The following is a 13,962-nucleotide window of genomic DNA, read 5'->3' as shown; positions in this document are numbered from 1 at the left end:
CGAAAAATTTACACTTTGACTACTAGAGATGTGATTTCATTGCATTCCTCACATCCCCGGTTCTTGTAACATGCTCCTGCAAGTACAGATACTGAAACTATCAGTAGTTTCTAAAGAACTGTTTTTCAGCTACCCATTTTCTGCTAGCACATAAAAATGCTTTATATAAATATTGATAGTACCATTTCCCCAACACAACATTGGAAAACCTGCATTTTAATTCTCTCAGAGTCAGCAAAGTCGTTTTTTATTGTATTTTCTTCCTAACAGCGAAAATTTCAACCACAGGATGAGAAATGCTGCGCATTAATTCCTGTTTCCTGCTTGAGAAAGGCTTATATGTACTTGGCTCAATCTCCAAGCCTGCAAATGGGGCCAATTACTGGAGCTCTTCAAACACTGCGTTTAAGATACAGAAAGCTAATAAAGAAGACTGGTTTCAATATCCTTCTGCTGACAGAAGAAGCAATAAACAAATTTACCTTTTATTAGAGTTAAAAACAGTACATGGAGGGCTCTTTTTAAATGGTACAAATGAAAAACTTTAGGGAAAAGTTTTTTATTTTTGTTTTTTTTAAACTTAATTTATCACTCTCTTCCTCACACACCCAGGTATCCACTGTATTTATACTTCTGAGACAAAAAAACATTTGGAAAGACCAACAGATAGGCATTCCTGAAACAATGGCTACTTTTGATCCCAAGACCACAAGGTCAGCTCAGTTAGGAAATTCCTCTGATGTCATGCATAGACCGACAAAGAATGAAAGAAGATCTGTCTTCTACCTCCCTCAGCTAGGAATGTGTATGGAGGAGTCCATTTTCCACTGCACATGCTGCCTACTAACTCCAGTGCAAATTACGTGGGAATACAGTGGGGTTTTTTTCTTATTTAGATAAATGCAGACTATGAAACACTGGATTTCACTAAAGTTATGTCATGTGGGGCTGTAAATTGTTTTGGGGTCAAACTTTTTGGAGGACAAAAATTCTGTGATTTTCATTTAAAACTACCCAGTCTCTATTCTCTGCTTATGAATGAAAATATGGGAGTGCTGTGCCCCGGAATACTCATGGTTAGACATATCTTGTTAAATGTTCCTGAAAAAAATTGACGTTGTGCTATACTGCAAAAACACACCTAATATCAGTCTTTAGGAATAGCCACCATTTGTTGGCAGCCAGTAAGAAGAGCCTGAGCTGTGGTACAGTCATACTGTCAGAATTCACTCAGGCTTTCACAGACTATTTACTATTTGTATTAAGGTAGTGCTTAAAGGCCCCAGATGAGATCAAGACCCCTTTGTGCTAGGCACTGTACGACTACATAGAAAGAGACAGTCCCTGCCTCAGCGAGACCTTACATTTTAAATAGACAAGACTGACAAAAGGTGGGAGAAAGGCAGTATTTTTCTTATTATTTTTCTGGAAAACTGAAGCAGAGAGAGATTGTGTGACTTGCTCAAGGTCACCCCGGAGAGTCTATGGCAAAGCTTGCAACTGAACCTAGATCTCTTGTATCTCAATCCATTGCCTTAACCACAAGAGCACACATCCTTTCTGATGAAAGATTCTTTTTTGCTAGCTATGTAGGTGTCCAATATACATATAAATATATATCTTACATAAACCATGTAATGTTTTTCATTATATTTTAAACTGAACTAAACAACACAAAAATTATCTTGCTCTATCTTAGTAAACAAATGTAACCCAAGAGCTTTACATTACAATTGGATTTGGAGCTAGTGTTCAGAAATTGTCTTAGTTTCATTTTTATTTACATTGCAAATGCTCTTGGGCAAAGCAAAAAAATCTCAGTCACTAAAACACTGGATTGGGCAAACTTTAATGATTTTTAAGTTTCAATGAATTTACTTATTATTCCAGGAAAGTGCCTAATAGCAGCATTCTCTCAGATAATGGTGAAATATTCTGTGTTTTTGAAGCAAAGGCAGAAGCATTATTACATACACTTGACAGAATAAAATACAACTTTCGGTGACATTAAATAGATACGGAGAAAGGGAAAATTGATGGAATTACAGTACTTCTATTTTCTCAGCTTCAAAATACAGGCAGGGGAAAAAAATCACTATCTTTTGATTGTGACTTGTTTTTAATATTCTGTAACTTTGTCCTTTAAATGCCAGGATCACACAACAGTGCTGTCTGACTGACTATTATATAAAGAACAGAAATCATGTCACACAAGTACTCCAGTTAAAAAGAAACTGTAGAAAACTGCCTGAGGAAAAGAAAGTCTCCACATGTCCCAACATAAATCTAGACTTTTCACACATGCTCAATTGCTAATACTTGCTCTCAGTCTTATTTCTATAGGCTGGATTCAGTGCACACTGAAATCAAAAGAAAGACTCCCATTGACTGAATGGGCTTTGGATCAGAGCCTCTAATGAACAATTCACTTATATTGTAAACACATTTCAATTTTAATCATCTTTAGGGATTCTCTTCCTTTTGGGCTTTGCCAAAATCCATATTTCTGCAATTCCTTCTATATTTACTCCCTTCTCCACTTTTGCCTATCTTGGTGCTTCTGTGGCCCCTCCCATAACAGTAGTATCGTAGGTTTCAGAGTAGCAGCCGTGTTAGTCTGTGTCTGCAAAAAGAACAGGAGTACTTGTGGCACCTTAGAGACTAACAAATTTATTTGAGCATAAGATTTCGTGGGCTACAGCCCACTTCATCGGATGCATAGAATGGAACATATAGTAAGGAGATATATATACACATACAGAGATCATGAAAAGGTGGGAGTTGTCCTACCAACTCTAAGAGGCTAATTAATTAAGAGAAAAAACTTTTGTAGTGATAATCAAGATAGCCCATTTCAGACAGTTTGACAAGAGGTGTGAGAATACTTAACATGGGGAAATAGATTCAATGTGTGTAATGGCTCAGCCATTCCCAGTCTCTATTCAAGCCTAAGTTGATGGTGTCTAATTTGCATATTAATTCAAGTTCAGCAGTTTCTCATTGGAGTCGGTTTTTGAAGCTTTTCTGTTGCAAAATTGCCACCTTTAAGTCTGTTACTGAGTGACAAGAGAGGTTGAAGTGTTCTCCTACTGGTTTTTGAATGTTATGATTCCTGATGTCAGATTTGTGTCCATTTATTCTTTTGCGTAGAGACTGTCCGGTTTGGCCAATGTACATGGCAGAGAGGCATTGCTGGCACATGATGGGATATATCACATTGGTAGATGTGCAGGTGAACGAGCCCCTGATGGCGTGGCTGATGTGATTAGGAGACCAATAGACTCCAACGAGAAACTGCTGAACTTGAATTAATTAGCCTCTTAGAGTTGGTAGGACAAATCCCACCTTTTCATGTTCTCTGTATGTGTATATATATCTCCTTACTATATGTTCCATTCTATGATTCCAATGAAGTGGGCTGTAGCCCACGAAAGCTTATGCTCAAATAAATTTGCCACAGTACTCCTGTTCTTTTTAGTAGTATCTTAGTGGCTAATGAAGACCAAAGAATTTATCCTTGCAACATCTATGTGAGATAGGGAAGTGTCACAGATCCACAAGATCGGTCCTATGGCCCCAGCTTTGGAACAGTCTCTGGGAGGACCCCGCAGGGTACCAGACCCTCTAGGGGGTCTCACTCTTCCTTCAGGGAAAGCCACATGGATTCACTGGACCTCTGGGCCTTCAGCACCCCTGCTTCACACTGTGAGCTCTGTTCAGTGAGCCCACCTGGGACAGACCCCCGAGGGAGACTTGTACAATTTTAGGGAGCAATGCACCACCTCTGTCAGGATTTGCAGTGACACTCGGCTAGTGTTGTAAAACAGAGGAGTTTATCAGTAGTCTGGAACACAGCATTGGAAGTCCTTGATTAGCACAGAGAAAAGAAAGTTACAGCAGAGTCCATTCTGGTCAGCACAAAATCCCAAAGCTCTGTCACGCTGACCTCTCTTTGTCCCAGCTCAGGTGTGCGCCTCCACTGCTTCCTGCAGCCAACACTCAACTACCGCCTTAGCACCTCCCCAGCTGGGCAAACTCTGCTTGGCTTCCTGCTGAGAGGTGGGCCATCCATGGTTGTTGATTGCTAGATATCAAAGTCCTCGTGATTAGATTTGTCACTGTCTTCTCAGATGCTCCACTGATATGGGACCTAAGGTCCAGACAGCTATGAGCCATTCATACCTATGCCCCTGAGCCTCTGCAGAGAGCAAATAACCCTTTCTACCCTTTAAGGGGTATTTGTGTGTATATATATTATATATAAACATAAAAAAATAGGAAAATATTAAAATGCAACTCTACCCTGAAAAGTGACTCTGTAAAAATAGCAACCTGCTCAACAGACTTGTCTCATGCATCATCAACAGAATTGTTTACTAAGGTCCACGTAGTTAGACCTATGCAAACTCATTGAAAGCAATGGTGTTGCACAAGGATCACTGAGGACATGATTTGAAGACAACGATGCCTACAGGTAACGATCAACTGATGATGGCTGGGCAGAGGGCCATTTAATATCCATTTAATTTATATGTATCTTATTAAAAATATAACTGACTTGACTCTGTGCACACAGCCAGCCTATGTAAACACATGTACTTACAATTGTTACCATTATTCTCCAACTCCTGGCTCTTTCTGGTTGTCTATAACATTCCTTTATTTTATATGGTCTTAAATTAGCTCAAAAGGTTTTTTTTTGATGCAGGGTCTGTCTTTTACTGCATGTTCCTACAATACCTACCACTATGGGATATCAGGGCCTTTAATACTTATCTATATAAAACCAACAACATGGATAGCCCTTTGCAAAGGAGCATATTTCCCAGGGGCTAGCAGGTACTGGCCTGCAGCACATATGAGTACTTCAGAAATGTAAGTACATACACAAAAATATAAACACTTTCAGCCTCTGTCTAAGAATACAGTGCTCAATGACTAATAACAGGCACAGATGACTTTCTAAATCCCTTGAGATAATTCCCATTCTGATTTATTCACGTGTATAGCTGTGGGTTATCAGTTCAGCAAAGTGAGAGTTCTAAAGGCAATCCTATTGCAGCTTTGATCTTTCTAAGTGATAAGATTTCACCGACCCTTTTAGCCCCTGGGTGCTAGCACTGGAACAATGATATGCTGCCAGAATTTTAACGAGAAAAAAAAAATCCTACCTCAGTTAGCAACAATGCACATGACACTCCCTGAATAAAATACTCGCCACCCATCACACACAAAAATCTACCAGTTTCAGACTCTATCCATCATTCTAAACCGCCAAACCAAATCCCTCATCCTTTCCATTCCCTACCCCATGCCCAGTACCTTTGGACTCACCATGCTCCCCTTCCCTAGAACCTTATGGAGACTTCCCTACTTGACAGTGGCAGCTGACAGGGATTGTGTGGCTGGTTGGATGGGGAGCTGATCCCCTCTGATGATTAGTTGGTCGGGAAAATATGTCCCCTTTGGTTCTTGAGTGGGCAGTGGAAGGATTTTTCCAGTGCTTATTGGGGCGGGGGATCTCATGGCATATGGACTTGGGAGGTAAAGCAGAGCAAAGTTCCCAAGGAAACCAGTCGGTTGCTGAGCCCCATGAAATGAACCCATCCAGCCAAGCTGGTGTGTCTTGTAGAGTCTAGTTAACACCATGATAAGGGATAGAAACATTTTATAAAAAATGAAATCTGAAGATGTTGGAGAAATTCATGGTTTAGGATCCCACATTTACCTGGGAAAGTTTATCACTTGCCACTGGTGAGTGGATTTTTCAAGCCCTGATTCTCCTCATGACCCTTAATGACTGTAGCAATAAAACCACCTTCAAATACATTTCATGTATTTCCATAATATGAAATCTCTCTCTCTTGACCAGTGGTTCTCAAACTTTTTTACTGGTGACCCCATTCACATAGCAAGCCTCTGTGTGCGACCCCCCGTTTAAATTAAAAACACTTATTTACATATTTAACACCATTATAAATGCTGGAGGCAAAGTCAGGTTTGGGGTGGAGGCTGACAGCTCGCGACCCCCCATGTAATAACCTCACGACCCCGTGAGGGGTCCCAAACCCCCAGTTTGAGAACCCCTGCTCTTTACCTTTCAGACTGTGGGGCTGAGCAAAGGTTTCTTTCAATGGCAGAAGTACTGAATGTACTAAACAAAAATGGAAGTGTAAGCAAAATATTTTGTACTTGCTATTTCTACAGATTTCTTTAGAGCGGGAAGAAATTATATCCTTCTGGTTGTAAATTCACAGTAAATCTTACAGTAAATCAAAAGCCTCCAAAAGAAAGGGGATTTCTTGTCTACGTCTAATAAAGTGTGGTGTCACATATCTGAATTCTTTTGGAAATATCAACATGGAGTTTTCAGAATGGATGCATATGATGAAGAATTGGAACATAACCTACTGTACTTACATTACTGTTACTCATTAATAAAAACATATTGGTATTTTCAAGACATGCCAAGCTATAATATCTTGGTAGGATTTTCTCATGCTAAAAATTAAAACCCTATTTTAGTAGCAAGTCACATCAGTTACTCTTGAGTTACCGTTCTCAGAGTCAAAGTTGGACAAGTATTAAACCATATGCATGTGGGAACTTTTATATACACAAAAACAAACAACAAGATAAGGAAACTATGCAAGTTATTTCATCCACAGCTATTGAGAGAAGGGAATATAAAGTTTTTAATGTAGCACTGCTCTCTCTGATGCCACAAGTGCTGAGAAACCGCTAAACAGAGTGCATATGTGCCTAATGAACAATTAGGCACTGTCAACACAAAACCAGAGAAGGATCCAAAGTGGGAATAAAATACAAATACATGAACAGATCATTTAAATGCTGTAAGAAAACATTTGACAGAAGACCAACATTGCACATGTAGCCAACCAGAGGTTCTGAATCTAGAAAATGTGTCTGCAATTATTTGGAATTTAACTGGCAATATGATGTTTAACCTGAAACACACACGTATGCACATACAGTATATTTCCTCATCCAGGGTTTTTGTATAGGGCACCCGTCACCATGATATTTACGCATTACTAAGGTAAATTATATCTACATGATGGAGGCTTCTGTTTGCCTCCTTTCTTTAGTTGCAGAAGGCTCTCCTTTTGGGTTAAATTATACAGTCACACACACATATAGTCTATAATCTAGAAATGTCAAAATTCAAATTTCAAAAATCAGGAATATATTTGATAGTCGGATCAAAACAAAAAAACCAGAATCACCAATAAAAGTCTTAAAAGAATGATTTAAAAATTATTATAACAAATGAATTAACAGATTTACTTGAAAATTCATTCTGTATTCAGAGAGTAAATGATGTAAGTTTGGGTTATACATACACACAAACTATGACTCTAATCCTGCAATCCCATCCATATGGAGAGACCTCTGCCAACATGGATTCCCTATGACTCAACAGGGCTCCATAAGGGCACAAGTACCAACCTACATAGATCAGAGAGCAGAACAGTGGCCTGCATTCTTTTTGTCGGTGCTACAGAGCTGAAATTGCGTGTAGCACAGAGGGTGGTTTGGTGTGGTAAAGTATTGTGACAGTAGTGAGGTAATGCTTGGAAATTGGTATTGTGTTGATGTGAATGTTGCTTTAACTTTGGATTTCCTTGTTTTGTGCTTGTATTGCTGAGAAAAAAATACACACGAACAAGAATAAATAAGATTTTGTGTGTAAATAAATGCATGCAAACCAACACATATGAGGTAGCCTGCCGTTCAGAACGAGATCTTCATTTATATCTTGGACTATTTTAGGCACTGTCTTAATTTGGTTACTGAATTAAGTTATAGCTATATAAACCAGCAGTAATCTGATTTAAGTGGGTCCACAAAGGGGTTTTAAATTAATCAAAAAACAAATTGTATTTACACTGGTGCAACTTTGATGTTTAGACATCATCATCATGTTCCTATTATGCCTCTGGTGTTTAGGACAGTGATGAAGCTTCTCCACTCCTGTCTGTTTCTAGCAAGTCTTTCAGTGGTTCCCCAGCTGTGCCCCAGGTTTTTCAGCTCGGCTTCCACAGCTCTTCGCCATGTTGTTTTCGGGCGGCCTCGTTTTCACTTGCCTTCAGGTGTTCATCTGATTGCTACTCTGGTTATGGAATCAGTTTCCATCCGAAGCACATGACCGATCCATCTCCAACGCTTCCTGGCAATGATGGTGCTCAGATCCTCTTGGCTGCACTGTGTCAATAGATCTTGGTTTGAGATTGCTCTGGACCAAAAGATATGCAGGATTTTTCTGAGGCAGGTTGTATGGAATGAAGACAGTTTGGACATGTCATACTTTCTCATTCCCCAGCATTCTGAACTATAAAGTAGTGTTGAAAGTATGCAGCTCTGATAAATCTTGAGTTTGGTTTTGGTGTTGTATTTTGATGATTTCCAGACCGTATTTAAGCTCCCGAAGGTGTTCCTGGCTTTACTGATTTTATTCCGGATGTCCTGGCTTGTTCCACTGTCCTGGCTGATGGTGCTGCCCAAGTATGTTTAGACAAGACCTTGATAAATAATGACTCTTCACTTTTATAACCACTTAAATTTGATGATCTCACAGGGCTTTACAAACAAGAAAGCCTCACAACCCCTGTGAGAGTTAGGTCAATATCCTTTTATTAGAGATGGGGAAATTAAAGTTAAGTGATGTGGTAAAAATAGGGTGACCAGATAGCAAGTGTGAAAAATTGGGATGGGGGGGGAGGTGTTAGTGGTGGTAATAAGTTGCCTATATAAGACAAAGCCCCTAATATTGGGACATCTGGTCACCCTAGGTAAAAATCACAATCAGTGAGAGACTAGAATCCAGAACTCCTACCTGGCAGATTCATGCTCTGTCCAATAGAACATCTGAATGATGAAATAAGCAAATGATAGACTTCTGCTTGTTATGCATAACATGCTTAATACTGTTATCCCATCCCTAGATTGTTAGCTGCCAGGTTTGGAGACTTTTTTTTTATTTGTCTGTACTACACTTAATACAATAGCAAGCTGTTCCTTGATTGGTGCTCCACGCACTTCTGTAATACAAAGAACTGTAGAGTAAATTTTGTCCGTCATCTTTCAGTTCCTCAGCACTGTGAGACACTGATCTCCAAACATTTACATTTTAGTCATTTTTGTCAAAACAATCTGAAAGAAAATATCTTACTGCTAATTTAATTCCTCATAGTACAATAAAGATGCCAGCCCAGACAGTGTGTAATATGATCTACCTACCAGCAGATGGACAGGAAAAAAACCCTTTATGTCAGCCCTGTAGTAAAAGAGGTGTCCTAGCCAAATACATGACCTCCTAATTCACTTCCTGTCTCCCAGCAGGTAGAGTTTTCTGTCTCTGAGCTTGAAGTTTTTAACAGTTCTTTATTCTATCTAACCTTGCTTCTATACTGACTGAAGCAGTTTTAGCTGATGGCTTCCCTTGAGAGATTTGTTTATTATTTTCTTTTTTATAAGCAGGATTTCAGAATACTGAATTCAGTTAATACCAACCAGTTAATACTGACAGATGCAAACAGAATTTCTGTCTGTCAGTATTAACCAGCTTTGCATAGTAAATCAGTTTTATGAAAGCTACTTTCACAGATAATTTCTTCTCTGCCCATGCAGTAACTTACATTTCGGTGCCATTCCAATTTCATTCCTTGTTTGCACTGTCCCTGTTAACAATAATCATAGCATAATATATTCAGTGTTAACTATCTTTGTGCTGTTGTGTTTGGAGCTACAGTTTCCTGTTGCAGAAAGAACAGAAAATTCTGAGTCTATGAGCAAATCAGTGTTCTTCCTGGTAAGCAGTGGTTGCACTAGTGCAGGGGTAGGCAACCTATGGCACGCGTGCTGAAGGCGGCACATGAGCTGATTTTCAGTGGCACTCACACTGCCCGGATCCTGGCCACTGGCCCAGGGGGCTCTGCATTTTAATTTAATTTTAAATGAAGCTTCTTAAACATTTTAAAAACCTTATTTACTTTATATACAACAATAGTTTAGTTATATATTATAGACTTAGAGAAAGAGACCTTCTAAAAACGTTAAAATGTATTACTGGCACGCAAAACCTTAAATTAGAGTGAATAAATGAAGACTTGGCATACCACTTCTGAAAGGTTGCCAACCCCTGCACTAGTGCCATCCCCAGTATGGTCTCTCTTCTTAATGCTCAATATATCATAATAGGCAATTGGTAAATTTCTGTTTTCCTGAGAAACTCGATTCTCTGTGGTAGAAGCAATGCATGTTTTAGGAGCCTGGGGTATGCTGACTGCCTTTGTAAACAGACCTGATTCTGACCTCACACCCATGCAAATTGGGAATAACTTCATTAAAGTCAACTGAGTTACATTCGTTCAAAACCAGTCTAAGTGGAGACTGAAATCAGGCTCTGACACATCTATTCTCTACACACAGAATAATCCTCTGAAAGTTTCCTAATTTTAGGTGCATCATGCAGGAGGAGAATCATGTTTCTGTAGAGATTTTCTACCAAAACTCATAGTCCTAATGTTTTCTCGATGGAAAAGTATTCTTACCAGAGCATATGTGGGACTCAGCAATAGATTTGAGACAATAATGAACTCTGCTCTTCTCTATGAGAAGAAAGAGGAGCCACAGATGGGAATACTGGTGAAGAGACAAGTGATTTCTCACCAGACCATGAAGAATGTTCAGAACAAACCTCACATTGAATCTGATCTTGCACCTTTACACATGCAAAACTCTTGTGACATCTTCAGGAGATATGCACTAGTAAGGTCTGCAGATTGGGCCTATTGTGAGGACAGCTGAAGACATCATATAAGACACACTGAAAGCAATCTTCTTGGCCAGTGAAACAGAATTCAAATGAAAGGTGAGAGCATCTAAAAACAATTTCTCCTGATGGATGTTAGGCAGTCTGGATTTAACAGGGAAGTTCATAAAAAAAATGTAGATACAAAGGAAGCCTTTAACCTTCTTCATATCTAGGACTATGGTCCATTAGAGACATGTGCTAGTAACCTGTTTTCCACCATAATTTCCCCAGGAATAAACCTGGAGAATGAAATCTCATTTTCAAGAACTGCCTGGTTGTTAATTAAACAGTTTCCTTCGACAACATACTATGGATTCGAATATATTATGCTAATAAAATGTTAGCTTGTAATACCTAGCAATATATAAATCTCCATTAAATCTGTAAGTGGCATCCAAAAAAAACCAAAAACCCCTTGAAGTCTCTGAACAGAATACATACAAAGAAAAAATAGGCAGGAGATGAGCCAAAGGTGAGGGGAGCATCCTTTCCCCTATGATTTGCTCAAGAAAAACAAAAATAATCATCCAAGATGAGATTTTGGAATTTTGCGTGTGACTCTCCATTTCCCCTTTTTGTATCCCTCAAAGAGTTCACATCAGGCCAATCCACCCTTCTGAGGAATGTACAATATAGCTGCTCCCAGAGCTTGTCAACACTACTTCTAATTTTGCTGGAGTGTGTCACCTGATGATGGAAAACGCAGGCTGATAAAGGCAGAATGAAATTTAACAAATTCCTCCAAGCTGATGCTGAAGCTATATTACAGGCTAAGAGAAGCTTCCTATCAGCCTTCATTGACGCTGCCAAATCCCACCCCATGGAACTATCGAGAGTGGTACACTCTGAGTATCCATTCTGAGTATCTACATCCTGTATTTGACCTGAGTACCTAGAGCTGCAAAGAACTATCATTCTACTTCACTGAAAAGATCATGCACATTTGGGAAGGCTTCCCAAAAATTTCAATCTGCCCAGTCTGCAGCCCATAGTTTGCTTGCATTCCTCAAGTTCAGTACATTCACTCATCAAGAAGTTCTGGATACCCTAAAGGAGTCTTGACCCAAGACTTGTGAATCCTATCCAAACCCTTCCTGGCTTGAAAGAGAGTCATGAGCAACTGGTGCCACTCATGACCAAAATAGTCAACACCTCATTCAGGGAAGGACCCTTCTCTTCCTCCTTCAAACACGCAAAAGTCCAACCAACACTAAAGAAACCCACCCTGGATACATAAATTCTAGCCAAATACCTCAAAGTGTCAAACCTTCTTTTCCTGAGCAAGCTGATAAGAGAAGTTAGCCAAAAACCATCTTCAACCGTATCTAACTGAAACTAATATCCTGGGTTTGACACAATCTGGATTCAGGCCAGGACATGGAACTGTATTGATTTACTGGTGCCGATGACCTGCTGCCAATAGACAGAAGGCAGGCATCCATTCTTATTCTCCTGGACTTCTCTGCAATATTTGATCCAGTTTACAATAAGACAGCTGTCTTGCCTGAAAGAGGTCGGAAGGGTCGAAGGTAATACACTAAAATGATTTAAAAAAACAACAAGGAGTCTGGTGGCACCTTAAAGACGAACAGATTTATTTGGGCATAAGCTTTCGTGGGTAAAAACCTCACTTCTTCAGATGCATAGAGTGAAAGTTACAGATGCAGGCATTATATACTGACACATGGAGAGCAGGGAGTTACTTCGCAAGTGGAGAACCAGTGTTGACAGGGCCAATTCAATAAGGATGGATGTAGTCCACTCCCAATAATAGATGAGGAGATGTCAATTCCAGGAGAGGAAAAGCTGCTTCTGTAATGAGCCAGCCACTCCCAGTCCCTATTCAAACCCGATTAATGGTGTTAAATTTGCAAATGAATTTTAGTTCTGCTGTTTCTCTTTGAAGTCTGTTTCTGAAGTTTTTTTGTTCAATGATAGTGACTTTTAAATCTGTAATAGAATGACCAGGGAGATTGAAGTGTTCACTTACTGGCTTTTGTATGTTACCATTCCTGATGTCCGATTTGTGTCCATTTATTCTTTTGCGGAGGGACTGTCCGCTTTGGCCAATGTACATGGCAGAGGGGCATTGCTGGCACATGATGGCATATATAACATTAGTAGATGTGCAGGTGAATGAGCCCTTGATGGTGTGGCTGATGTGGTTGGGTCCTCTGATGGTGTCGCCAGAGTAGATATGGGGACAGAGTAGGCAACGAGGTTTGCTACAGGGATTGGTTCCTGGGTTGGTATTTCTGTGGTGTGGTGTGTAGTTGCTGGTGAGTATTTGCTTCAGGTTGGGAGGTTGTCTGTAAGCGAAGACTGGCCTGCCTCCCATGGTCTGTGAGAGTGAGGGATCATTTTCCAGGATAGGTTGTAGATCGTGGATAATGCGCTGGAGAGGTTTTAGCTGGGGGCTGTATGTGATGGCCAGTGGTGTTCTGTTATTGTCCTTGTTGGGCCTGTCCTGTAGTAGGTGATTTCTGGGTACCCGTCTTGCTCTGTCAATCTGTTTCCTCACTTCCCCAGGTGGGTATTGTAGTTTTACGAATGCTTGATAAAGATCTTGTAGGTGTTTGTCTCTGTCTGAGGGGTTGGAGCAAATTCGGTTGTATCTTAGGGCTTGGCTGTAGACGATGGATCGTGTGATGTGTCTTGGATGGAAGCTGGAGGCATGTAGGTACGTATAGCGGTCAGTAGGTTTCCGGTATAGGGTGGCGTTTATGTGACCATCACTTATTTGCACTGTAGTGTCCAGGAAGTGGATCTCTTGTGTGGACTGGTCCAGGCTGAGGTTGATGGTGGGGTGGGCTTGAATAGGGACTGGGAGTGGCTGGCTCATTACAGAAGCAGCTTTTCCTCTCCTGGAATTGACACCTCCTCATCTATTATTGGGAGTGGACTACATCCACCCTGATTGAATTGGCCTTGTCAACACTGGTTCTCCACTTGCGAAGTAACTCCCTGCTCTCCATGTGTCAGTATATAATGCCTGCATCTGTAACTTTCACTCTATGCATCTGAAGAAGTGAGGTTTTTACCCACGAAAGCTTATGCCCAAATAAATCTGTTAGTCTTTAAGGTGCCACCAGACTCCTTGTTGTTTTTGTAGATACAGACTAACA

At 40.1% G+C, this 13,962-nt stretch overlaps 1 protein-coding gene across 6 annotated transcripts in view; it reads right to left on the bottom strand.

Moving 5' to 3' along the window:
• Positions 1–13,962, bottom strand: part of PTK2 (protein tyrosine kinase 2) — a 297,965-nt gene that overhangs the window by 17,562 nt on the left and 266,441 nt on the right. The gene's annotated exons all lie outside the window — the stretch shown is intronic.

Source organism: Emys orbicularis, chromosome 2, assembly GCF_028017835.1.
Source record: "Emys orbicularis isolate rEmyOrb1 chromosome 2, rEmyOrb1.hap1, whole genome shotgun sequence".
NCBI lineage: Eukaryota > Metazoa > Chordata > Testudines > Emydidae > Emys > Emys orbicularis.
This window is presented reverse-complemented; position numbering and strand designations above follow the sequence as displayed.